Consider the following 27,118-nt stretch of genomic DNA (forward strand, 5'->3'; position numbering starts at 1 on the left):
CTAACAAAATGCACCCATTATTCTTTTTTTTTTTTTTTCAGGATTGTTAGTTACTGGAGGAAAGATATGCACACGAAAGCTTCAGTGTCATTGCAGTTAAGACACACAACAAAATTACCGCAGCAGCTGTTAGATAAAGTAGTAAAATATCAAATGAAAACACAAGAATAAGAATAAAACTATGCACACATTGAGATAAAATATTTTTTTTAGTTTCAGAATAATTTATGATAACCCATTCTCCTAATGCTCTGGCATAAGTCCAAAGTAAAGTGCGAGCAAAGGCTAGTTTCGCTTTCAGTCATGTGGACAGTCAACATTAACAGGTTCCATCGTTATTGTTCAACGTTGTCTTGTTCTCTTACGCCTTTTAGCTGCCCTGGTGTTGTAGCGCTACATGCTGCTTACTGCATTTTGTGCAGATGGTGTGGATTTTATACCCAGTCAGGGTTCTAACACCCAGTCATTGGAGACTATCCAGTGCGGACAAGATCGCGTCGAGAAGGGCATGTATCCATCCATCCATTTCTACCGCTTGTCCCTTTCGGAGTCTCGGGGAGTGCTGGAGCCTATGTTAGCTGCATTCGGGCGGAAGGCGGTGTACACCATGGACAAGTCTCCACCTCATCACAGGGCCAACACAGATAGATAGCGCTCAATGGTCTCGCCCCAGCTTACATTAAAGATCTCCTGGACCAACCCACCAGCTCCAGGCTTGGTTGTTGCCTTAGATCGGACAACCAGATGACTCTGAAGGTCCCACGGTCAAACCTGGTGACAAAGGGAGACCGTGCTTTCTCAGTGATGGCACCTAGGTTATGGAATAAGCTCCCCCTGAATATTTAGTCCGCCACCACTCTGGACTCTTTTAGAGCACAGCTTAAAACTCACCTTTTTACCGCAGATGACTTTTGATTTATGTGTTCATTGTGAGTCTTAAATGTTTAGTTTAGATTCCTTTGTGTGTCTCAGTCTCTGTTTCTGTTTTTTTGTTTCTCCACTCAGGCTGCACCTCGGGCTGATGTAACAGTTGGTTGGGGGGCGCATAATAAATGAAAATAACATAACATAACATAACATAGACAGACAACATTCACACTCACATTCACACACTAGGGACCATTTAGTGTTGCCAATCAACCTATCCCCAGGTGCATGTCTTTGGAGGTGGGAGGAAGCCAGAGTACCCGGAGGGAACCCATGCAGTCACGGGGAGAACATGCAAACTCCACACAGAAAGATCCCGAGCCCGGGATTGAACTCAGGACCTTCGTATTGTGAGGCAGATGCACTAACCCCTGTTCCACCGAGCTGCCGAAGGGCATGTAAACTTAGCCAAATCACTCAGCACCCCTGATGGAATAAGCAAAAAGACAAGAAAATATTATGCCTATTTTTTCATTTTTGCTGTTGTTTTGATAAATTGTATTGTAGAATCTGCCGCTGGCCTACAAAAAAAGATTTTTCGGGCCATAAATGTCCCCAAGGCTCCGATACCCCTGCCTCATTGTAAGGACCATGGCATTCAATTTAAAACAATCTTCACCCATGTTGTCTGTTCCTTCTTATCTGGAGGGAAAGGCTATTTTCTTGCATTTAAAGTTGAAATGTAAAGACAGGAACCACCGGGACGGTGTGGCGCGGTTCGGAGAGTGGCGGTGCCAGCAACATGAGGGTTCCTGGTTCGATCGTCAGCTTCTACCAACCTAGTCACGTCCGTTGTGTCCTTGAGCAAGCCACTTCACCCTTGCTCCTGATGGGTCGTGGTTAGCGCCTTGCATGGCAGCTCCCACCATCAGTGTGTGAATGTGTGTGTGAATGGGTGAATATGGAAATAGTGTCAAAGCGCTTTGAGTACCTTGAAGGTAGAAAAGCGCTATACAAGTACAAACCCCGTTTCCATATGAGTTGGGAAATTGTGTTAGATGTAAATATAAACGGAATCCAATGATTTGCAAATCCTTTTCAACCCATATTCAATTGAATGCACTACAAAGACAACATATTTGATGTTCAAACTCATAAACTTTATTTTTTTTTTGCAAATAACAATTAATTTAGAATTTCATCGCTGCAACACGTGCCAAAGTAGTTGGGAAAGGGCATGTTCACCACTGTGTTACATGGCCTTTCCTTTTAACAACACTCAGTAAACGTTTGGGAACTGAGGAGACACATTTTTTAAGCTTCTCAGGTGGAATTCTTTCCCATCCTTGCTTGATGTACAGCTTAATTTGTTCAACAGTCCGGGGGTCTCCGTTGTGGTATTTTAGGCTTCATAATGGCCACACATTTTCAATGGGAGGCAGGTCTGGACTACAGGCAGGCCAGTCTAGTACCCGCACTCTTTTACTATGAAGCCACGTTGATGTAACACGTGGCTTGGCATTGTCTTGCTGAAATAAGCAGGGGCGTCCATGGTAACGTTGCTTGGATGGCAACATATGTTGCTCCAAAACCTGTATGTACCTTTCAGCATTAATGGTGCCTTCACAGATGTGTAAGTTACCCATGTCTTGGGCACTAATACACCCCAATACAATCACACATGCTGGCTTTTCAACTTTGCACCTATAACAATCCGGATGGTTCTTTTCCTCTTTGGTCTGGAGGACACGATGACCACAGTTTCCAAAACAATTTGAAATATGGACTCGTCAGACCACAGAACACTTTTCCACTTTGTATCAGTCCATCTTAGATGAGCTCAGGCCCAGCGATGCCGACGGCGTTTCTGGGTGTTGTTGATAAACGGTTTTCGTCTTGCATAGTAGAGTTTATTTTGCACTTACAGAGGTAGTGACCAACTGTAGTTACTAACAGTGGGTTTCTGAAGTGTTCCTGAGCCCACATGGTGATATCCTTTACACACTGATGTCGCTTGTTGATGCAGTGCAGTCTGAGGGATCGAAGGTCACGGGCTTAGCTGCTTACATGCAGTGATTCCTCCAGATTCTCTGAACCCTTTGATGATATTATGGACCGTAGATGGTGAAATCCCTAAATTCCTTGCAATAGCTGGTTGAGAAAGGTTTTTCTTAAACTGTTCAACAATTTGCTCACGCATTTGTTGACAAAGTGGTGACCCTCGCCCCATCCTTGTTTGTGAATGACTGAGCATTTCATGGAATCTACTTTTATACCCAATCATGGCACCCACCTGTTCCCAATTTGCCTGTTCACCTGTGGGATGTTCCAAATAAGTGTTTGATGAGCATTCCTCAACTTTATCAGTATTTATTGCCACCTGTCCCAACTTCTTGGTCACGTGTTGCTGGCATCAAATTCCAAAGTTAATGATTATTTGCAAAAAAAAAAATGTTTATCAGTTTGAACGTCAAATATGTTGTCTTTGTAGCATATTCAACTGAATATGGGTTGAAAATGATTTGCAAATCATTGTATTCCGTTTACATTTACATCTAACACAATTTCCCAACTCATATGGAAACGGGGTTTGTATAACCCATTTACCATTTACAAACCGATCAAGGATAGCTAAGGTTGTTTAATTACCTTTTCATCAGAATAAAGATTGATAGACTAAAAAGGGATTGTCCCCTTGGCATCAAACCTCCCACTCGCTTTATCATCAGCTAGCTGTCTGCCTGCTGAGAGCCTTCAATAGCACTGGCAGGCAAAGTAAAACACAGGGAGTCACATATTCTCTCACCTAATTTACCAGTTGTTGTAGCCGCTATTAGACTCTCTTTGTTCAAGCATTAATCTTCCCACTCTTTTATTTCACAATGTGTTATGATTTAAATTCTTTATCTCCATTCCCTACTCATCCAAGTGCACACCCTCCCCACATTTCCTCACCTGCTGTCAGATGCAAGTCCTTCAGGGCAGCGCTGGGTCCTTCACCATTTGGGTAATTATACTGCAAAGCGCTCGGTCCTGCTGAGATGGGCTTGAGAGACACTGAGGCAAAAGCTTTGAAAGCAGCCTCGTGGGAATGGGGCAAGAGGGCGATGGAGAGGCAATCAGTCCTGCAGATTGGAGCTGAATATCCCACACATGCCAGCCGGTGGGAATCAAGTGGCTTAAACTAGCCAGCATGTTTGCACATTTATGACTAAAGCTTTTGCAGGCAGTAGCAGAAAGATGTGCAGATAAGGAAAAAAAAAGACAAGTGGGAATTTGACAGAAGTAGTCTTCCACAATCTCTTACCGGGACTATTCTTTGGAAGAACAAGAAAGCTTTTGGTTGTCCCTGGAATATTAAGTGAGTCACTCGTTCCTAATCCAGATGATTTCACTTGTAGGACAGATCCAGGACCAGCTATTCTTATGTGAAAGTTAATGCAAGGGTGGGCACACTTAATTTGACACACAGTCCACAATGGCTTCTAAACGTTGGCCCAGAAAAGTGTATGAAAAGTTTGTTTGTGAACTAATACAGTTAGCATGTTTTAGGTGTTCGCGTAATACACTGAAAATTAGAGATGTCCGATAATATCGGCCTGCCGATATTATCGGCCGATAAATGTGTTAAAATGTAATATCGGAAATTATCGGTATCATTTTTTTTTATAATCGGTATCGTTTTTTTTTTTTGGTTTTGTTTTTATTAAATCAACATAAAAAACACAAGATACACTTACAGTTAGTGCACCAACCCAAAAAACCTCCCTCCCCCATGTACACTCATTCACACAAAAGGGTTGTTTCTTTCTGTTATTAATATTCTGGTTCCAACATTATATATCAATATATATCAATACAGTCTGCAAGGGATACAGTCCGTAAGCACACATGATTGTGCGTGCTGCTGGTCCACTAATAGTACTAACCTTTAGCAGTTAATTTTACTAATTTTCATTAATTACTAGTTTCTATGTAACTGTTTTTATAATGTTTTACTTTCTTTTTTATTCAAGAAAATGTTTTTAATTTATTTATCTTCTTTTATTTATTTATTTATTTTTTAAAAGTACCTTACCTTCACCATACCTGGTTGTCCAAATTAGGCATAATAATGTGTTCATTCCACGACTGTATATATCGCTTGATATCGGTATCGGTAATTAAAGAGTTGGACAATATCGGAATATCGGATATCGGCAAAAAGCCATTAACGGACATCCCTACTGAAAATGTGTGTTATTGTTTGTGCTATGGAGTTTGCTCACTGCAGGTGATGCAGTGTTCTTCCATTTAGTGCTTTAAACTGGAAGTAGAAGTGTCGTTCCAGTTTCTACCAGTCCCAAGCGTTTCTACTCGTACAGATTCCTCATTCATCACTCCAAGCAACGTTTGAGTTTTACAATATAATTAAAACTGGTAATACTTACTAAACGACACCTTGAGCGTTGTTAGCATTATCTAATATGCTAACACATTTACGAGTATCTGTGTTAGTATTATTAACTTACAATGGCATTCTTTTTGTATTGTTTTAGTTTCACAAACTCCTCAATAAATTCACCATAACGTCACCGTGGAGATATTGAGTCTGTTTAGCTGATTGGAGAGCTAGCTTCTGCAGCTAGTGGGTCCATGACGATGACTTCTGTTTTGTTTGATCAGCTGTTTTACTGCCGTGTTACAGGCACTGTTTAGAAATAAATAAGGTATATGAATAAAAATTTACAGAATCTATCTTTTTAAATAACTTATTTCCCAACGTATATATCTGCGGCTTATAGTCCTATGCAGCTAATGTATGTGGAAACAAATTACCAAAATGTAGTGGGTGCGGCTTATATACCGGTGCGCTCTATTGCCCGAAAAATATGGTATTATTCCATAAAACCTTTTAACAATTTTTTATTTTATTTTATCCTGATTAAAAAGTGCATCCTCCAGTTTGTGGCTATTGTAAGGCATACTTCCAGAGGATATGCAATTTTACAACATGTTTTAAAGAGATAAAAGTTTCCACATGCGCAGGCGGGACCTACTTGTAGTTCTCTTCCACACGTTTTCCTCTGTGCAGTAATAAACAATGGCATCTGAAGCGACACTAATGTTGGAGCTTCAACTAATCATTTTGAAACAACAGTCACTTTTAAAGTACACATTGCTTTGAAACTGTAGGACGTTTGCGAAGGTAGACTGTGTGAACCCCGTAAATGATGTCTGTAACAGGTCGTGTTGCGGGGTTGGCTGTGAACTGGAAGAATCAGGCTGGTTAGCAGAATTTTGAGTTTGTTTTCTTTTCTTTTGGATTTTTGGTCTCTCTCTCTCCTTCTCACGCACCGTCTTTTTCTGCCTCCCCGGGCTCCTCACGCCGCAGGTGATTAGACAACCTGTTCCAGCTGGGTTATCCACTCACCTGCAGCTGCTTCGTAGCCGGCTCCTGCACACGCCCTGCCCGCAGGAGACGCGTGGACCACGCCCCTTCCACAATGTCGTAACAAGCTGACCAATCACAGTGGGGGTTTTTTCTAACTTTATTTCAATGACATGATACGTCACATTCAAACCATCAGAACATACAGTTACAGATGTCTCAATACTTTTTTCAAAATATGTACATTGAAAATTATTTGAAAAACTATTTTCCAACAGTAATCAAGAACTAAATCCATCATAAGAAAAAAAATAAAAGAAACATGAAAGATGATCAAGGGATAAAAAAAAAGAAAATATATCATTTTAGAAATTCATCATAATCCAATTTTTTTAATTTTTTTTTATCTTTGATTGAAATCGTCTTTATTGTCTTATGTGGGAAGTTTACATGACCTTTTTGTTTTTCTTAATCATCACTATTGAATGCTGACGGGAAACTAGATTTATTTGGGATGTGCACGTCAAAGTCTGCGGTGTTTGGTGCTGTGGCTCGGTTGTTTGGGCGGTGGTGTGTTTGTGGGGGATCGGATTGGGGAGTGGAGTTTCTTGGTGAGGGGTGGCGTTGATGTCTCTTGTTTGCATGTTGGGGTTTGGACTTGCTAGCGGACTTGTCGGTCGCGATTTTTCGGTTGTTTTGATTTAGTGTAGTGGTGCTGGCTGTCAGGGCTTTTGCAACGGTTGTTTATGCTACCGTTTGTTTGTGGTGCGGGCTCCCTGGCTGCTGAGTCCGGGAAGAGGGGGTGGCTACTATGGTGGTTTTCGTTTTTCGTCATGTTGGTTGTCTTGTCAGGTTTCGGCCTGGGCCTACCCTCTCATTCTGCCGCGCCGTCCTTCGCGGCCGAAGCAGTCGTGTGGGTGCATGCTTGTTGGGCGTTGTCCCTGGGGGGAGGGCGGCGCGTGCCTGTGATCTCCTCCTTTCTCTCTTTTTGTTTTCATTCCCTTCAGGGGGATGCTCCGCCGAGCCACTTGCTCGATGTTCCATCTCCATCGTTGGGGTTCCTGCAGGGGTGGTTCTCGTGTCCCCATGCTGGATGGTTCTGCTGCGGCCGACTTGAGTGTTCTCCTGGGGGGGTTGGGCTGGTGGGCTTGTGGGGCGGGGCGGTCTCCCTGTCCGGCTGCGGGGAGTCTCCGGCCCGGTGTGGTCTCTCGCTGGCTTGGGGGCTGGCTGTCTCCTGCTATTCCTTGCCTTGTCCTCGGCCGGGCGCGTCTGTCTACGGCCTGCGCGGTGGAACAGTGGGCCCGGTTCTGGGGGTCCTGTCGCTGATTGCCCTGGCTGCGTGGGGCCGGTGGTCCCTGGTTACCTGGGAACCACGCCTACTGTTTTGGGTTGGGCTATTTTAGGTGGATTGGGCCTTACTTTGGCTGCACACATACTGGGAGAAAAATATATTGTAAATGCAAACATACAAACATACTCACATACACAGGCACATACGTGCGCACATACTTACAGTACATACACAAAGGCAGTGCATACATCCACACGCACATTCACTGTACAAACTGTAAACGCACATATACATACATACATACACTCATGCATATAATCACATTTCATCAAACATATAGCGTTGTCCCCCCCCTCCCCCACGGGAAACTGGGTAACACACGGCACACTGATAAAGCCTAAACTAGTTTTACTTTAACAATCTATAAGGTTAATATAGTCCGCTTCTCTTTCGACCCCTCCATTTGTCTACTTTCTTTTGTAATTCAAGTTCAGTTCAGTGTATGTATTGTTGCATTTGAAGCAATTGCTTGATTGATGTTGATTATAAAGGTAAATATCATTACTATTCATTATCAATAGTGTTATTTATATTGTTCTATTGGTAGTGCAATGATGTTCTTTGTCATTTCTGTTTTATTAATATTTACTTCACTAACTGCTTCTTTGCCTAATTTTTGCTATCATATTTGTACATATTGTATTTGCGATGTTGTTGTCTGCTCTTGCCCCCGCAATTTCCCCCTCTGCCTTGCTTTTTTTCTTATTTCTATCCCCACCAAAAATAAAATAAATCCATTTAATAAAGTCAAATACAAATAAGGCAGCAAGAGAAGTATCCCACTCTTCTCTTTTGTAAAGTAAATCTATACAGAAAATATGATCAACTACATCAACAATACAATTTACCTGAGTGGCTGGACAGGACATGTTTAAAAAAAATAATTAAAAAAAGGTCTGCAGAGAATATATGTAGGTGTGGGAGCAAGATACGTTGCTTATGCAAGTTACAATACGCTCGGGTAATTTCAGCCTTTATCTAACACAAACAGAATTCATGGACATCGCCTCATTCGTCCCAACTTGCTATTGAGAAGCACTGCTAATTAACTAACAAAAAATAGGTGGAAAAAATATTATTACAAAGCTAAATGTCCCCGTCTGGGATTATTTTATCTTCAAACTGAATGTGCAACACCCGGACGGATGAACAAGCAATGTTTTCATTGTTTACCTAATTAGGATATTAGGTTATTGACCTTCCAATTACAATATTAAAGAATACTACAGTAATACAAATAGGTTAATTGCGTTTGAAAAGGCTTCTTTCATTATTATTAAATACTATGATTACATTAGTGTTATGGTGGTCCGCCGCCTCAGGAAGGGGAAGCAGTGCACTATCAACACCGTGTATGGCGAGGATGGTGTTCTGCTGACCTCGACTGCAGATGTTGTGGATCGGTGGAGTGAATACTTCGAAGACCTCCTCAATCCCACCAACACGTCTTCCTATGAGGAAGCAGTGCCTGGGGAGTCTGTGGTGGGCTCTCCTATTTCTGGGGCTGAGGTTGCTGAGGTAGTTAAAAAGCTCCTCGGTGGCAAGGCCCCGGGGGTAGATGAGATCCGCCCGGAGTTCCTTAAGGCTCTGGATGCTGTGGGGCTGTCTTGGCTGACAAGACTCTGCAGCATCGCGTGGACATCGGGGGCGGTACCACTGGATTGGCAGACCGGAGTGGTGGTTCCTCTCTTTAAGAAGGGGAACCGTAGGGTGTGTTCTAACTATCGTGGGATCACACTCCTCAGCCTTCCCGCTAAGGTCTATTCAGGTGTACTGGAGAGGAGGCTACGCCGGATAGTCGAACCTCGGATTCAGGAGAAACAGTGTGGTTTTCGTCCTGGTCGTGGAACTGTGGACCAGCTCTATACTCTCGGCAGGGTCCTTGAGGGTACATGGGAGTTTGCCCAACCAGTCTACATGTGTTTTGTGGACTTGGGGAAGGCATCCGACCGTGTCCCTCGGGAAGTCCTGTGGGGAGTGCTCAGAGAGTACGGGGTATCGGACTGTCTGATTGTGGCAGTCCGCTCCCTGTATGATCAGTGCCAGAGCTTGGTCCGCATTGCCGGTAGTAAGTCGGACACGTTTCCAGTGAGGGTTGGACTCCGCCAAGGCTGCCCTTTGTCACCGATTCTGTTCATAACTTTTATGGACAGAATTTCTAGGCGCAGTCAAGGCGTTGAGGGGATCTGGTTTGGTGGCTGCAGGATTAGGTCTCTGCTTTTTGCAGATGATGTGGTCCTGATGGCTTCATCTGGCCAGGATCTTCAGCTCTCACTGGATCGGTTCGCAGCCGAGTGTGAAGCGACTGGGATGAGAATCAGCACCTCCAAGTCCGAGTCCATGGTTCTCGCCCGGAAAAGGGTGGGGTGCCATCTCCGGGTTGGGGAGGAGATCTTGCCCCAAGTGGAGGAGTTCAAGTACCTCGGAGTCTTGTTCACGAGTGAGGAAAGAGTGGATCGTGAGATCGACAGGCGGATCGGTGCGGCGTCTTCAGTAATGCGGACGCTGTATCGATCCGTTGTGGTGAAGAAGGAGCTGAGCCGGAAGGCAAAGCTCTCAATTTACCGGTCGATCTACGTTCCCATCCTCACCTATGGTCATGAGCTTTGGGTTATGACCGAAAGGACAAGATCACGGGTACAAGCGGCCGAAATGAGTTTCCTCCGCCGGGTGGCGGGGCTGTCCCTTAGAGATAGGGTGAGAAGCTCTGCCATCCGGGGGGAGCTCAAAGTAAAGCCGCTGCTCCTCCACATCGAGAGGAGCCAGATGAGGTGGTTCGGGCATCTGGTCAGGATGCCACCCGAACGCCTCCCTAGGGAGGTGTTTAGGGCACGTCCGACCGGTAGGAGGCCACGGGGAAGACCCAGGACACGTTGGGAAGACTATGTCTCCCGGCTGGCCTGGGAACGCCTCGGGGTCCCACAGGAAGAGCTGGACGAAGTGGCTGGGGAGAGGGAAGTCTGGGCTTCCCTGCTTAAGCTGCTGCCCCCGCGACCCGACCTCGGATAAGCGGAAGAAGATGAATGGATGGATGGATGGACATTAGTGTTATGTTTGGACTAAGGGGAGGTGACGGCAAACAGACACCAGGGGGAAGTATATCCAATTATTTATTATATATATAGTCAATATATATATATATATATATATATATATATATATATATATATATATATATATATATATATATATATATATATATAATTATAAATAATAATAAACAATACTACTGAACTAAGGAAATGGAGTGTGAACTAGAATACAAGAGTGTGTGGTGTAAGACTATGTGTGTAGTTAGCTGAAGTGTGTTACCAAGTGTTGACGAGAGCAAACGAGGCAGTCCATGGGGCAGGCAGGTGATCCGGGGCGAGAGAGAGGCGTCAAAGTCCAGGGGCAAGCGAGGAGTCAAGGAAACGAGGGAGGCAGTCAAAATCCAGGGCAACGAAAGGTAAACACTGCGGAGGCACGGGAGAACAAACAAGGATGTCAGACACGAGGGAAAACACACAGAGAGAGAGAGAGAGAGATCATAAGCCTTACGGTACACCATGAGAAAACTAAGTTCCCGCGCCGATCCTAGGGTCCACTGGTCTTTTAACCAGCTCGCCCTCTTCAGTTCCAGGTGTGCAGATTGCCGGTGAGTGATTGCAGCTGGTGGCTGCTGCAGGGCGGGGACGTGCGCGGCGCGTCCCTGGATGTGCGCACCCGTGGGCGTGTCCCGAGGTGCGCACAGACGGATGAGCGGCGTTGGCAGGAGCCTGAGCCGTAACAGTATCCCCCTCCTTATGGACAGCTCCCAGATGTCCTACAGGTCATACCACAAAAGGAACAGGAAAAAAAATCAAGGGAGGGCGGAGAGGTTAACTGGTGGTGGGTCGCCGAACCAAATGTCCCCGAATCCACCGAGGACGAGTCTGGTGGCGGCGGCGAGTAGAACGCCACTGAGGCCGGCGACCAAGGAACAGCCACCACCTTGGCCGTCGGGAAGGCAGACGCAAGTGGCGCAATGGTGCGTCTCGCCGGAAACGAGGAGGAGACGTCTAAGGCGTGGAAGCAGCAGCGGAAGTAGTCATCGGCGTGGAAACAGCAGCGGAAGTCATCGGCGTGGAAGCAACAGCAGAAGTCATCGGCGTGGAAGCAGCGGACGTCAAAGCCGGAGACGAGGAGGGTAGCTGAGGAGCTGGCCGAGGTGCTGAAGTCGGCGGAGCAGGTCAAGGTGCTGAAGTCGGCGGAGCAGGCCGAGGGGCAGAAGTCGAGGCCAGCCTGGAAGCTGGCGGAGACGCAGGGGTCAGCCTGGAAGCTGGTGCTAGCTCGGAGGTTAGCTCGGGGACAAGTGCTAGCTCGGACCCTAGCTCGGGGACAAGTGCTAGCTCGGACCCTAGCTCGGGGACAAGTGCTAGCTCGGACCCTAGCTCGGGGACAAGTGCTAGCTCGGACGCTAGCTCGGGGACAGGTGCTAGCTCGGACGCTAGCTCGGGGACAGGTGCTAGCTCGGACGCTAGCTCGGGGACAGGTGCTAGCTCGGACGCTAGCTCGGGGACAGGTGCTAGCTCGGACGCTAGCTCGGGGACAGGTGCTAGCTCGGACGCTAGCTCGGGGACAGGTGCTAGCTCGGACGCTAGCTCGGGGACAGGTGCTAGCTTGGACGCTAGCTTGGACGCTAGCTCGGGGACAGGTGCTAGCTCGGGGACAGGTGCTAGCTCGGACGCTAGCTCGGGGACAGGTGCTAGCTCGGACGCTAGTTCGGGGACAGGTGCTAGCTCGGAGGCTAGCCGAGGGGCTGGTGCTAGCTCAGGGAATAGCCGAGGGGCTGGTGCTAGCTCAGGGGCTAGCCGAGGGGCTGGTGCTAGCTCAGGGGCTAGCCGAGGGGCTGGTGCTAGCTCAGGGGCTAGCTGAGGGGCTGGTGCTAGCTCAGGGGCTAGCCAGGAGGCTGGTAGCTGTGGCTGAGAAAAGCGAAAAATAGGTGGATTAAGTCTGGCAGGGAGTAGCCTGTCTTGGTGCAGCTGCGCCACCCCATCAGTACAGCCACCAGTACTATCCCCCCCCTCCGAAAGCGGATGCCAGACACTTCTTGCTGGCTGAGGAACAGTCTCTAAGGGTGGGAGGAGGGTGTCCAGGCGACGAGAAAATTCCTCCTTGCTCATATCGCTACTAAACATCCCCTTCCAAGACATGTCGACAGGGCAAGAAAAATCCTCCTGTGTGGAGCGAAAAAAAGAAAAAGACATGGTGAATGGGGCAAAAAGAGGAAGAAAAAAAATTTCACAGCGGGCGGAACTAAAGTCACTGGGGGCGGGGCTAAGGAACTGTGCCGTCAGGTCCCTAAATATTTTTGGCGGGAACTTACTGTTATGTTTGGACTAAGAGGAGGTGACGGCAAACAGACACCAGGGGACAGTATATACAATTATTATTATATATATATAGTCAATATATATATATATATATATATATATATATATATATATATATATATATATATATATATATATATATATATATATATAAATTATAATAAACAATACTACTGAACTAAGGAAATGGAGTGTGAACCAGAATACAAGAGAGTGTGGTGTAAGACGATGTGTGTAGTTATCTGAAGTGTGTTACCAAGTGTTGACGAGAGCAAACGAGGCAGTCCATGGGGCAGGCAGGTGATCCGGGGCGAGAGAGAGGCGTCAAAGTCCAGGGGCAAGCGAGGAGTCAAGGAAACGAGGGAGGCAGTCAAAATCCAGGGCAACGGAAGGTAAACACTGCGGAGGCACGGGAGAACAAACAAGGATGTCAGACACGAGGGAAAACACGCAGAGAGAGAGAGAGAGAGATCATAACCCTTACGGTACACCATGAGAAAACTAAGTTCCCGCGCCGATCCTAGGGTCCACTGGTCTTTTAACCAGCCCGCCCTCATCAGTTCCAGGTGTGCAGATTGCCGGTGAGTGATTGCAGCTGGTGGCTGCTGCAGGGCGGGGACGCGCACGGCGCGTCCCTGGATGGGCGTGTCCCGAGGTGCGCACAGACAGATGAGCGGCGTTGGCAGGAGCCTGAGCCGTAACAATTAGTGCTTAATTTGGATGCAAAATAATGCTGGCAATAATGTCATTTAGGGACGGCGTGGCGCAGTGGAAGAATGGCCGTGCGAGACCCAAGGGTCCCTGGTTCAATCCCCACCTAGTACCAACCTCGTCATGTCCGTTGTGTCCTGAGCAAGACACTTCACCCTTGCTCCTGATGGGTGCTGGTTAGCGCCTTGCATGGCAGCTCCCTCCATCAGTGTGTGAATGTGTGTGTGAATGGGTAAATGTGGAAGTAGTGTCAAAGCGCTTTGAGTACCTTGAAGGTAGAAAAGCGCTATACAAGTACAACCCATTTATCATTTATCATTTATTTATCTGCAATAATTTGTAGGACAATTTATCCTCCAGGAAAATGTGTTTTCGGTCGTGGTGTAACCCGCCTGGTTAAGCCCCGGACTTGAACCTGGGTCCTTCAACTGAGACTGCAAGCTGCCGTGATAAAAAACTGAGTTGTCAACTCGGTATCCAGGACTGCTCTTAGGGTTGACAGGGAGTGAAGTTTACCAACGTACACATGTTCCAGCCACACTGGCTTGACTCCGTTACACAGGTCTACTATTTTGGTTATCTGAAAGTTTAATAATCTGGATTGAAAGTACAGTGTGATGATTGACAGGCGGAATCGTTTAATTGGCTATTGTACGGTATGGTATGGTATTGTCTATGGTTGGTGCACAAAGTTAGAACAGCAGATGCTTGGAATGCTATAAATCCCACCTCATGCTGTGGCAAAAGCGGGAAAAGGAATACATGTCAGAAAAATGCACATTTCGGCAAACGTGTCTGGCTGGCTAACTTTTCAAAACCTGGCTGAAGCCCGTTGATTGTAAACCCAGAGAGGCATTCTGCAGCGTGTACAAAAATATGTCCAAACTTTGTTCATTGGGCATCAGTGCGGTGAAATCACACAAGCTACTTTATTAACGAATCCCAAGTCGGCGATTAAAGGGGAACTGCACTTTTTTGAGAATTTTGCCTCTCGTTCGCAATCATTATGAGAGACAAGAAGACAAACGTTTAGTTTTTTTTCGCTTTCTAACATATAAAGATCGGCTCGTTCTTGGTGGCTCGCAATGCAGCTAATGGGAGCAATCAATCCTACCTATGAATCACTTTAAAAGTGCATTCAAAAACAGTCACCAATACTTAATTTACGTTCCGTAACCTGTATAATAACCAAACTGTAGAAACATTGTTATCGTAAGAGCGAACACTGAGGAACTCTTTTTCTAGCGTACTAACACATCGACGTGCTTCGGTATTCGCCACAAAAGCTAACTATGGCAAGAGATAAGCTAGATTTTGTTTCCACACGAAACGCGTTTGAGTTTGTAATGCGGGACACCAATCTGTACTGACTGAAGAACATGAACAATCGTATTCCATTATCTGTAAAGTATTATCCCACATTTCATGGTTTGTTTGTACATATGATGTCTGGCTAGATGATACACACAACGTGTTGCATGTATCATAATCAATATAAAATGTGACTCACTCGATGGACAGTCTGTTTGGTCCAGCTGGCTGGGGACCTTTTTTTCGGTTTCTTTGGGGTAAGCATGCCATTTATGTTGAAATAGCTTGTCTTCAAATTCCACATTTTGCAGCTTTGATTCGCTTTCACCTCACTCTCTCGGCGTCCATCTGCTCTAACGAGACTCTTCCTTTGTGCTCGCTTCGAGAAGCAGGAGTTCACCCTCCGTATGTTCAGCTTCTAAAAGATAAGGTTGTGAATGCTCATTTGTCCTAAAATAGTCGTCCTCGTTGTTTGGTACCAAGTCTGCCATGATTAGAACACACACAAAACTTTGTACCCGGAAGTAGGAACACATTTGATGCCAGAAGTCAGACGTGCGCTGCTATGGAAACGGAAATCAATGCGCCAAGGAATTAGTTCCGGCTGTGCATAAAATGTGGTAAATATTGTACATATTACATATTGTTATGAACGCGTCTGTTACTACATTATATATATACTTGCAGTGCAGTGACGTGCAGTCACTAGAAAGAAAAAAAATGTAAAAAGATTTGTTTTTATTAAATTGTTATATGTATCCAGTGATTATACTATAAAGTTATTTTCCATTTAACTTCACCCGTTTTAGATTATTTTTATTTAAAATCGCTGAATTTTCACATTTGCCGTTCAAATACTGAGAAGAGACGGTGCGGTGATCAGCAGCCAGTTGATGCACGTCACTCAGTTGTGCCTCAACATGGATTGCGCAATAACTCGGCTAACTGCTGGCCTGCTGTGCAGTGAGACCGTAATGCTATATGAATTATATTATACATTTCCATAGTTTAGTTAGCTGAGGTATATAATGTACAGTGTATTTTGTCAACAACTGTATGTGTGTAACGTATTTCTTGTGCTGAGCGATCATAAAACGGCTGCAAAAGACGCACTGGCTGAGGCTCGCAGTAATCCCGCCTCCTGCACCCCCGCCGTAGAATGCACGGCAACCCCTGACGGGAGTGTTGTATCAACTAAAGCCCACACTTAAACTTTCCACGTGCAAGATTGAATCTATTTAAAAAAGTTATTTCATAAGAAGCCAAAAAGTACAAAAACAACAATGTTCGTGTTGGAGGAGTTGTGAATGACTGCAGGGCCACAACATTGTGCAGTCTGCAGGTGTACCTAATTCACAACTCCTCCAACACGAACATTATTGTTTTTGCACTTTTTGGCGTCTTTTTAAATAACTTTTGTAACCTATTTTTATGGGCTTTCCTCTTTGTGATGTTAAGTTCCTGTTATGCGCTGTTATACAGTATATGCCTTGAGCTCTTATTTTGAAGGCGCTAAGAGCGGAAGTGATGACACGTTGGAGCAGAGCGGAAGTTTTTGAAAGAAGGTAAATAAAGTGGTCCTTGTGTAAACTGGAGCCTCCGTGTTTGTTATTTTGTAGTTTCATACAGTATAGGCGACATTTATAAACCCTCGGTTACACTTTTTTAAATAGATTCAATCTTGCACGTGGGAAGTTTAAGTGAGGGCTTTAGTTGATATAACACTCCCGTCAGGGGGTGCAATCATCCAGCACAACAGCAGCGCATGGACTTCATTTATAAGTAAAGGTAAGACCATAATAACGTTTTTTTTATTAAATGTGCTTTTTTGTGTGCTACAGTTTGTATGTGTAAAGTTAAAGTTAAGTTAAAGTACCAATGATTGTCACACACACACTAGGTGTGGTGAAATTTGTCCTCTGCATTTGAACCATCCCCTTGTTCACCACCTGGGAGGTGAGGGGAGCAGTGGGCAGCAGCGGCGCCGCGCCCGGGAATCATTTTTGGTGATTTAACCCCCAATTCCAACCCTTGATGCTGAGTGCCAAGCAGGGAAGAATGCTGGTATAAGCTTTTAAACATAACCCGTTTACTGCTGCCAATCAAATGGTGAATAAGATACTCTTTAGGGTTCATATGTTTGTAAATCTGACTGTGATGAAGTCAGTGCCTCACCAGCCATCAACCTCACCGCATGTCACTGTTGCAGTGTGTATATAAGACATTACATATTGTTATGAACGTGTCTATTACTACATTATATATATACTTGAAGTGTGTATATAAGACATTACATATTGTTATGAACGTGTCTGTTACTACATTATATATAGACTTGCAGTGTTTATACAAAACATTGATGGAGGGTTTTGAAGTTGTTTTATAGGGTTTTGAAGGGGGTGACTCCCATTTGATGCATCTTCCAAGCGTTTTTTCTTATCAGCTTTAAAAATTAAATAAAAAAAAAGACATGCGTGTTCTTGTCTCTCATAATGATTGTGAAAGAATCCCCCCAAAAAAGTGCAATTGCCCTTTAAAGGCAGGCAGCAGTTAAAGGTGTCAAATTAATGTGCGTAATTAACAAAGCAACTTCTGCTGATTAAGCCGTCCTGTGAGTAAATTCTAATTCACTAAAAGTTAATGTAAACTGTTCAACTATTCAAGATTATCATTGTCAAATGCTTGCAATTTTGTCCATACAGACAGTTATAAGCTTTTGAATATATAAAATAATTATTTCCAGTCGAACATGGGCATTAAATTGTTTTAAGTGACATTAAAAAGCATTCAATTAGATTTGCTGATACCTGTAGAAACCCTGACTGTCCTCTTTGTCACTCCCGCCTGAAATAAAAATGTTGTCCTTGATTTAGATTAAGCTGCCAGTCATTTTGGTAGCTCCTGCAGTGTGCACAGTTTGTCCCCAAATCTCGTCCATAGTGTTTCTGTGACAGTCCAATATCTGACTGCCAACGCTGTGCAGTTATCCATAGTAGTGCTTCTTGCCACGCATGACTTTACACCAACAGATAAAAGCATTATTTTGCGGTTTTCTAATCCTAATTCAAAAGACAAAAATAGCTGTTTGTTTATTGACTCGCGGGTCCATCCATCTTTCTTTACTTCTACACGGTGTAGCCATAGGATGAATGGTTTCATTAGTGTTACAGACTGTGAGAATAGCCTCACACTTCTTCTGTCGGGCTCTTTATTGCCTATTTAAGCCAAGGGGAAAGGGTTGATGAAAAAGTACTTGAATTTAGACTTCTAATTTGTAGACCCATTCATTAGTCTCTCAGGCGTCAGGAGAAAAACATACTTATCACCTTGTCTCCCCGAGCTATTGTCTTAGACATTTCTCTCTCGCTTATGGTATAAAGAAACTTTATGGTTGATGGTTTCAGTTTATTTCAAACATTCATACAGTTTCAATATGGTAGATCCTATATTTCCAGTTTCTCACCCCTTTTCCATGTCATAGCAATTACTAGCACATGTGTTCACTTCATGTTCTCAATTTGTATACAATTTAAATCCATTACAAATAAAGTTCTCAATAAATAGTTAAATAAGCGGTAAATAACATAATGAGATGAATAAGATTATCAAATGTTTCAATAAACCTTAAAATGTTTATCAGGATTATTATTCTTTGTACTTTGTAAACACTTTCTTTGTTTGACTGATTTGCCATAATTCATAATTCTTGCCCCACCGTACCTCTCTGAGCTGCTCCATCTCTATGCCCCCACCCGGTCCCTCAGGTCAGCTGATCAGCTGATCCTGGAGGTACCCAAAACAAAGCGCAAGCTCAGAGAGGACAGAGCCTTCTCTGTTGCGAGTCCCAAACTCTGGAACGATCTCCCTCTCCATGTGAGACAGGCCCCTTCTTTGGCTATTTTTAAGACCCTTCTTAAAACCCATTTTTATTCACTGGCTTTTAACCCAGCATGAGACTGTTTTTAGCTTTTAACTTTTTAAACTGTTTTTAACTTTTAAACTGTTTTTATCTAACAAACTGTTCTTAGGGTAATTTATATTTGCTTTTTAAATGTGTATTTTTATTTCTGTTTTAAATGTTATTTTTTAGTCTGTCCTTTGCCTCTATTTCTTTGTGGTGTACAGCCCTTTGTTTTTCAACTGTGCTTGTCTTTAAAGGGCTTTATAAATAAAGTTGGTATGGTATGGTATGGTATGGTAAAGGTTATAATTCTCCTCTTTTGTTGAGAAGAATTGTTGTATATTCTTCAGGAGCAGGATATATTTTGCTTTGTACATCATTCTGGCTGTTTGCAAATGCATCAAATATTTTTTTTTGTCCCGTCCAGCCACTCAGGCAAATCATATTGTTGATGTAGATGATCATATCTGCTGTACAGATTTTCTTTACAAAAGAGAAGTGTGGTATACTTCTCTTGTTGTCTTATTTGTATTTGACTTTAATAGATGCATATATATTAATGTTTGGCGCAGCCGGACCATAGCAGGAGGGGATAAAAACAATGGTAAATGGGTTTTACTTGTATAGCGCTTTTCTACCTTCAAGGTACTCAAAGCGCTTTGACACTGTTTCCACATTCACCCATTCATACACACATTCACACACTGATGGTGGGAGCTGCCATGTACAGAGACATCATGGATGAAAACCAGGCTGATTGCGCTTGAGAGGTGCTGCTAAGAGGAATGTGCAAAAATGAATGAGCGAAACTGCTCAAAAATAGGTGTGCCAGCCTTGTGTAATTGCTGGCTAAGGTGCATCAACAAAGTATTGAGCAAAGGTTGTAAAGCCTGTGTACATGTGAATTTTAATATTTTTATTTTTATTAAATGTACTAAATTAAAAAAAATGGGGTTTTGTTCGTACGATTTTAAGGACAAAACTGAATTAATTAAATTTTGGAATAAAGTTATATCTATTTATAACAAAATGTGAAAAAGTGAAGGGCTGTGGATACTTTGTTGATGCACTGTTACTTTACAAATGTCGTTTTTATAAAGATTAAACCATTTTGGTCCCAGTATTGGTCCCTAAGGTATCCCGCCAGATATATTTTGTGTTGCAGACATTTATTAATTAAGATATTATGATTAATTGTGTCAAAGGCTTTTTAGATCCATAAACACTGCAGCTGCACACTGTTTTCTGTCATATCTATGGTCATGTTTTGTTTAGTTATGTTTTGCTTGGTTTTTGGACACGATTTAGTTCCTGGTTTCACTCCCTTGCTTTGTCACCATAGCAACCCATTAGTTTTCACTTGTCATGTCACGCACCTGTTTCACGTTTTGCACTCGCGCACCTGTTGTTAATCATGTCTGTGTTATTTAAGCTTTTCATTTTCTGTTGGTCGGCCTGGCGACATCACATTCATGCTCTGCACTCTTGACACGCTGCTTACTCTGTCCAGGTCATAGTTCATGCTGCTCTTTTCTTGCCACGTAAGTTTTTGGTTTATTCAAGCCACTGTTTTGTACCTCCGCTGTGAGCGCCTTTTGTTTGTTCCTTTTTTTCCATAGTTCTGCCTTTGTGCTAGTTTTGTTTTATTAGCTAAGTTTGTTCCCCGCCTTGTGCGCGCCTTTTGTTTATACTTTTTATAGTCTATTATTAAATCATGTATTTTACTTCACGCCATGTCAGGTCCAATTCTTATGCATCTCGGGAAAACAAACCATGCCAAAGTCCTAGTCCTGACAGTTTACAGTCTATTGCATCTGAACGTTTACTCAAGCTCAGACATAGGGAAGCTATATACGACCCATTAAGATTTTGAATCACATTTTTTTTATATGATTGTATTTAAACTGTCACAGATTCTGTTCATAACCTTTATGGACAGAATTTCTAGGCACAGTCAAGGCGTTGAGGGTATCTGGTTTGGTGGCTGCAGGATTAGGTCTCTGCTATTTGTAGATAATGTGGTCCTGATGGCTTCATCTGGCCAGGATCTTCAGCTCTCACTGGATCGGTTCGCAGCCGAGTGTGAAGCGACTGGGATGAGAATCAGCACCTCCAAGTCCGAGTCCATGGTTCTCACTCGGAAAAGGGTGAAGTGCCATCTCCGGGTTGGGGAGGAGATCTTGCCCCAAGTGGAGGAGTTCAAGTACCTCGGAGTCTTGTTCACAAGTGAGGGAAGAGTGGATCGTGAGATCGACAGGCGGATCGGTGCGGCGTCTTCAGTAATGCGGACGCTGTATCGATCCGTTGTGGTGAAGAAGGAGCTGAGCCAGAAGGCAAAGCTCTCGATTTACCGGTCGATCAACGTTCCCATCCTCACCTATGGTCATGAGCTTTGGGTCATGACCGAAAGGACAAGATCACGGGTACAAGCGGCTGAAATGAGTTTCCTCCGCCGGGTGGCGGGGCTCTCCCTTAGAGATAGGGTGAGAAGCTCTGTCATCCGGGAGGAGCTCAAAGTAAAACCGCTGCTCCTCCACATCGAGAGGAGCCAGATGAGGTGGTTCGAGCATCTGGTCAGGATGCCACCCGAACGCCTCCCTAGGGAGGTGTTTAGGGCACGTCCGACCGGTAGGAGGCCACGGGGAAGACCCAGGACACGTTGGGAAGACTATCTCTCCCGGCTGGCCTGGGAACGCCTCGGGATCCCCCGGGAGGTGCTGGACGAAGTGGCTGGGGAGAGGGAAGTCTGGGCTTCCCTGCTTAAGCTGCTGCCCCCGCAACCGACCTCGAATAAGCGGAAGAAGATGGATGGATGGATGGATGTATTTAAACTATTTAACACTGAAGCTTTTGCGGGCAACAGGATTTGCAATGCAATTTTGAAACGGACATACTATAAATAAAGTTGATTTGATTTGATTTGATACTGCAATTCTTAAACCATTCAATTAATCAAAATAATTCCAATGATTTCTGTAGCTAAAACGTGCTGTTTACAGTGATATACATGCCATTTTGGTAATCATTCGATACAAAGCAGAGTAATTTGATTAGCATTGACAGTGAGCCTGTGCGATGGAGAGAGGCGGAGAAGCAAGCTTTATCTGACAAGATTATGCAGAAAAGGGTTACTTTATCAGATATTTGAGTGTTTCTTACCGTAGATTTTTGTCTTTCTACTTGTTTTTGGTTGCATTTTTGTTTCATCATAAACATGTCAAGGAGGTCCATACACGGCTGATTCAAGGATGGGGAGATCATCTAGATCCCAGGAAATAGGTTAAAAGACCTAAAAAAAAAAAATACAATGCACAGTTCCCATATGTTTTAATGTTTTATAGCCTATTTCATAATTGTAAATCCTATCCTGATCACAGTCCTAATCCCAATTATATGAAAAATGGTCAAATTTAATTTGTTTTTGTGAGTTGGTCTGTTGCGTACCCAGGTATACTGTAACACTTAAATTATGCAGAAATGCAAAATAACTGCCACCTGTATCAACACATAGCCCATGAGTGTAAAATGTGCCCACGCCCAGACCTTTTTCTTTTTTTTTTAAATGTTGCTTAAAAAAACTGACATTCCTCTTTTTGCTAACCTCAGTCATCATAAGGAAGATTAAATATGAAGAGCAAATGGAAATGAGAAAGTAAAGAGGCTTATGAATTAATGACTGGAGTTATTAGTGCTGTAATTAGATTTAGGGAATGGGCAGTGCTGCATGGTTAAATTTGTTGGGCGGTAAGGCGGGCATGGCTGACTGCTTATCATTCACAGGATGTCCTGTAAGTGTCAGGACAGTTGAGATGGAAAATTGAGCTCATCCAAGCCTGTGTGATCGTACAAGTCAGCTCCGCTGCCCGTGTTGCACTCTTGAGATGAATTTGCAGAAAAGTCAGGCTGAAGTTTTACCCGCCAACCACTGCTTAATGTCAGCACCCTGGTAATGTGTTTCGGGTGCTGTGTACCATATAATTTAGTGCCACATCAAAGTCAGTGTGGACAGCAGGGAGTATGCACTCTTTTCTTTTTTAATTGTTCATTTTGCTCGTTGTCGTTGACATGGGCAGAAGAGCGCCATTCACACTAGCATGCAATCTAATTTTTAAATGAGGCAGATTTTTTTACATTTTACCTAATGACCTGCATCACAAACAAGTGCTGCCTTATTGTAATCAAGGAAGCACTGTCGTTGCAAAGACAGCGGACACTTGCTCCTCAATTCCCTTGCCAGCCATGTCCAGTCAACTTCGCCACCCTGGCTTAGCCCCGCTGGCGGCATCGATCATTCATCAGCTCTCGGAGGAGAATTTGCAATAATTTACTGTCGAGTGAGCAAACAATGTTTTTTCGACATGATGGATTATCAGTCTTTCTACACATTTCTATCAAAAAAGTTCAACAGTCAACTGTCCTTCCACAACCTCTCATTAAGTCTGGCAGACAGATCATTGCAAGTTTATTTAAAGCAGAACAAGACAAGAAGGACTCTAATAATAAAGATAATTTATAACATTAATAAAAAACTAATTAATTCATCCCAAATACTCCACTGGAAACTGTGATTAATTTACAACTTAAATACATCCATCCATCCATCCATCCATCCATTTTCTACCGCTTAATCCCTTCGGGGTCGCGGGGGGCGCTGGAGCCTATCTCAGCTACAATCGGGCGGAAGGCGGGGTACACCCTGGACAAGTCGCCACCTCATCGCAGGGCCAACACAGATAGACAGACAACATTCACACTCACATTCACACACTAGGGCCAATTTAGAGTTGTCAGTCAACCTATCCCCAGGTGCATGTCTTTGGAGGTGGGAGGAAGCTGGAGTACCCGGAGGGAACCCACGCAGTCACGGGGAGAACATGCAAACTCCACACAGAAAGATCCAGAGCCCGGGATTGAATCCAGGACTGCTCAGGACCTTCGTATTGTGAGGCAGACGCACTAACCCCTCTTCCACCGTGCTGCCAACTTAAATACATTGTCCTGATAATGATCGCAATCTAAGGACGAACAAAACTGTCACATCTTTTCTGGAATTTTTGCAACCCAAAATGGAAGTCAACCTTTGTTGATGTAAATGACCGCCATAACCACAACACCAGGGGGAGCTCCACTAACCACGTTAAACCCAGGTTCCGAACTAACAAAGGTCTTAACTCATTCTCATTTTATGCCACATCAATGTGGAATGCGCTCCCAACAGGTATAAAAGAAAGTGCATCTCTATCCTCCTTCAAAACCGCAATAAAAGTTCACCTCCAGGCAGCTACAACCCTAAACTAACACCCTCCCCGGATTGTTAATAATCAAATGTAAACAATCAAATGCAGATACTTTTTCTTATGCCTTCTGATCTCTCTCTCTCTCTCTCTCTCTTTCTCTCTCTCTCTCTCTCTTTCTCTCTCTCTCTCTCTCTCTCTCTCTGCCCACTACTTGCTGTCCATATCCTACCAAGTCAGACCTACACTGTTCCAATATCAATTTCTCTGTTCTCAATTGTTGATGACTGATGATAACAACCAAACCTAACACCCCCCCCACCCGCCACACCCCGGATTGTAAATAATGTAAATGTCACGACTTGATCTTGGGAGTTTGCTTTTCCAGGATGCAACGGAAAGTTGGCACGGGCGAGACGGGAATTAAGGTACATGATTTATTATTATCAAAAAAAAGGAATAAATGAAAGCGCGCACAGTGGCGGAGAACAAACTATAAAAAACAAAAAAGACTATAAACATGGAACTAAAACTTACTTTGACAAGGGCCATGAAGCAGGATCTTAGAGGAATGGACAGAGCATAAATGTGGTGTGAGGTCGTCAGGACGAACAACAGAAAATGAATGAACTTAAATACTTATGGACATGATTAACAACAGGTGCGTGACTCAAAACAGGTGCGTGACATGACAGGTGAAACTAATGGGTAACTATGGTGACAAAACAAAACTGCACAAAAAGTCCAAAAATAAAACCTGATCACACAGACATGACAGAGCCCCTCCCTTAAGGACAGATACCAGATGTCCATTAAAAAAAAACAAAGATCAATAGTCATGGGAGGGCGGGAGGGGGACATGGCGGTGGGTCGCCAGCCCAAGTGGCCCCGAATCCACCGAGGCAAAGTCAAGTGGCGGCGGCGAGTGCAACGCCGCTGCAGCAGGCGAGGCGGGCGCCCAAGGATTGGCCACATTCGTGGCCGACTTGGAGGTGGGCGCACTTGGCATAGCGGACGACCAGGTAGCGGCCATATCTGTGGCCGACGAGGAGACAGGCGCGTCGTCAACTTGGCAGGCGTGGCAGCTCGGCGTGGCAAGTCAGGCGGCGAAGCTCGGCGTGGCGCGTCCGGCGGCGAAGCTCGGCGTGGGTCTTGGTCTTGGTCTAGGCGTGGGTCTTGGTCTTGGTCTAGGTCTTGGCATGGCGGGTCTTGGTCTTGGCATGGCGGGTCTTGGTCTTGGTCTTGGCATGGCGGGTCTTGGTCTTGGTCTTGATCTTGGCATGGCGGGTCTTGGCATGGCGGGTCTTGGTCTTGGCATGGCGGGTCTTGGTCTTGGCATGGCGGGTTTTGGTCTTGGCATGGCGGGTCTTGGTCTTGGCATGGCGGGTCTTGGCGTCGTTAAGCTGCGACTGGCGGCACTTGGCGTCGTTGAGCTGCGACTGGCGGCACTTGGCGTCGTTGAGCTGCGACTGGCGGCACTTGGCGTCGTTGAGCTGCGATTGGCGGCACTTGGCGTCTTGGAGCTGCGACTGGCGGCACTTGGCGTCTTGGAGCTGCGACTGGCGGCACTTGGCGTCTTGGAGCTGCGACTGGCGGCACTTGGCGTCTTGGAGCTGCGACTGGCGGCACTTGGCGTCTTGGAGCTGCGACTGGCGGCACTTGGCGTGGAGGGTCTTGGTCTTGGACTTGGTGTGGAGGGTCTTGGTCTTGGTCTTGGAGTGGAGGGTCTTGGTCTTGGACTTGGCGTGGAGGGTCTTGGTCTTGGACTTGGCGTGGAGGGTCTTGGTCTTGGACTTGGCGTGGAGGGTCTTGGTCTTGGCGTGGAGGGTCTTGGTCTTGGCTTGGCAGTGCTTGGCGGCGTGGAGCTGGTACCGGAGCTTGGCATGATGCGGCTAGGCGTGGTGCGGGTACTGAAGTCTGCCGTGGAACTTGGCGTGGTGAAGCTGGTGCTAGCCTTGGTGCGGCAACTGGTGCGGCGACAGGTGCTAGCCGTGGTGCTGCGACAGGTGCGGCGACAGGTGCTAGCCTTGGAGCAGCTAGCCGTGGTGCTAGCCTTGGAGCAGGTGGAGGTGGCCTAGCTGGGGGTTGCGGCTTGGCATGGCGGAAGACTGGTGAGGGCGTTCGTGCTGGAGGCTGTGGCTTGACGGGTCGGAAGACTGGTGAGGGCGGTCGTGCTGGAGGCTGTGGCTTGACAGGTCGGAAGACTGGTGAGGGCGGTCGTGCTGGAGGCTGTGGCTTGACGGGTCGGAAGACTGGTGGTGGCGGCCGTGCTGGAGGCTGTGGCTTGACATGGTTATGCAGAGCCACCCCACCTACACAGCTCCCGACCCCAGCCCCCCCCCTCAAGGGGCAGATACCAGACGCGCTCCCTGCGGTCTGGAAATCTCTGTAGGGGTGGGCGGGGGAGGGCAGAAATTTCCCCTTTATTTTGGCCACAATATTTTTCTTTATCCCCCACCTGGGGTTGTGTGGGCGGAAAAAAAGAAAAAAATTGTGACGGGGGCGGGACTTGAGTCTTGGGGGGCGGGGCATGAAATTGGGATGGCTGTGACTGACCAGACCTGATTTCTAAAAACATGTTTTGATAATGTTTTATCAAAGACATGGCATTAGAGTTTTTAGCTGGAGGCGGGTGATTTAAAGAAAAAGTATTGAAAAAAAAATCCTGGGCTGTGATGTCATCCTGTGGAAGCCGGGCTGGCTGCTGCTTGCTTCCGCCCGGAGGGGGAGGGGCTTGTGGGAGTGGCGTGTCCTGCCGGCTCGCGGAAGTCTTTCCCCGTCCTTGGCGACGTTTCCTGGACGGGAGCGACGCGCCGATCGGCACCAGCTTGCCTCCATTCCCCCACATCATCCCCCTGCGCTCCCTGGGGGAATAGCGAAGCGTCTCGGCTTCCATGGCGCGCAGGACCTCCCACGTTCCTTCGTCCAATCTATCCAACTCGGCCAACTTAGGTGCGGAAAAGCGGGTCTGCTGACGACCTACTGTCACGACTTGATCTTGGGAGTTTGCTTTTCCAG

The 27,118-nt window shown here is 45.3% G+C and overlaps 1 protein-coding gene across 2 annotated transcripts in view; it reads left to right on the top strand.

Annotated features, from left to right (window-relative positions):
- Positions 1-27,118, top strand: part of dnah9 (dynein, axonemal, heavy chain 9) — a 366,284-nt gene that overhangs the window by 291,234 nt on the left and 47,932 nt on the right. The gene's annotated exons all lie outside the window — the stretch shown is intronic.

The sequence above is a fragment of the Nerophis lumbriciformis genome, linkage group LG11 (genome assembly GCF_033978685.3).
Source record: "Nerophis lumbriciformis linkage group LG11, RoL_Nlum_v2.1, whole genome shotgun sequence".
Lineage (NCBI taxonomy): Eukaryota > Metazoa > Chordata > Actinopteri > Syngnathiformes > Syngnathidae > Nerophis > Nerophis lumbriciformis.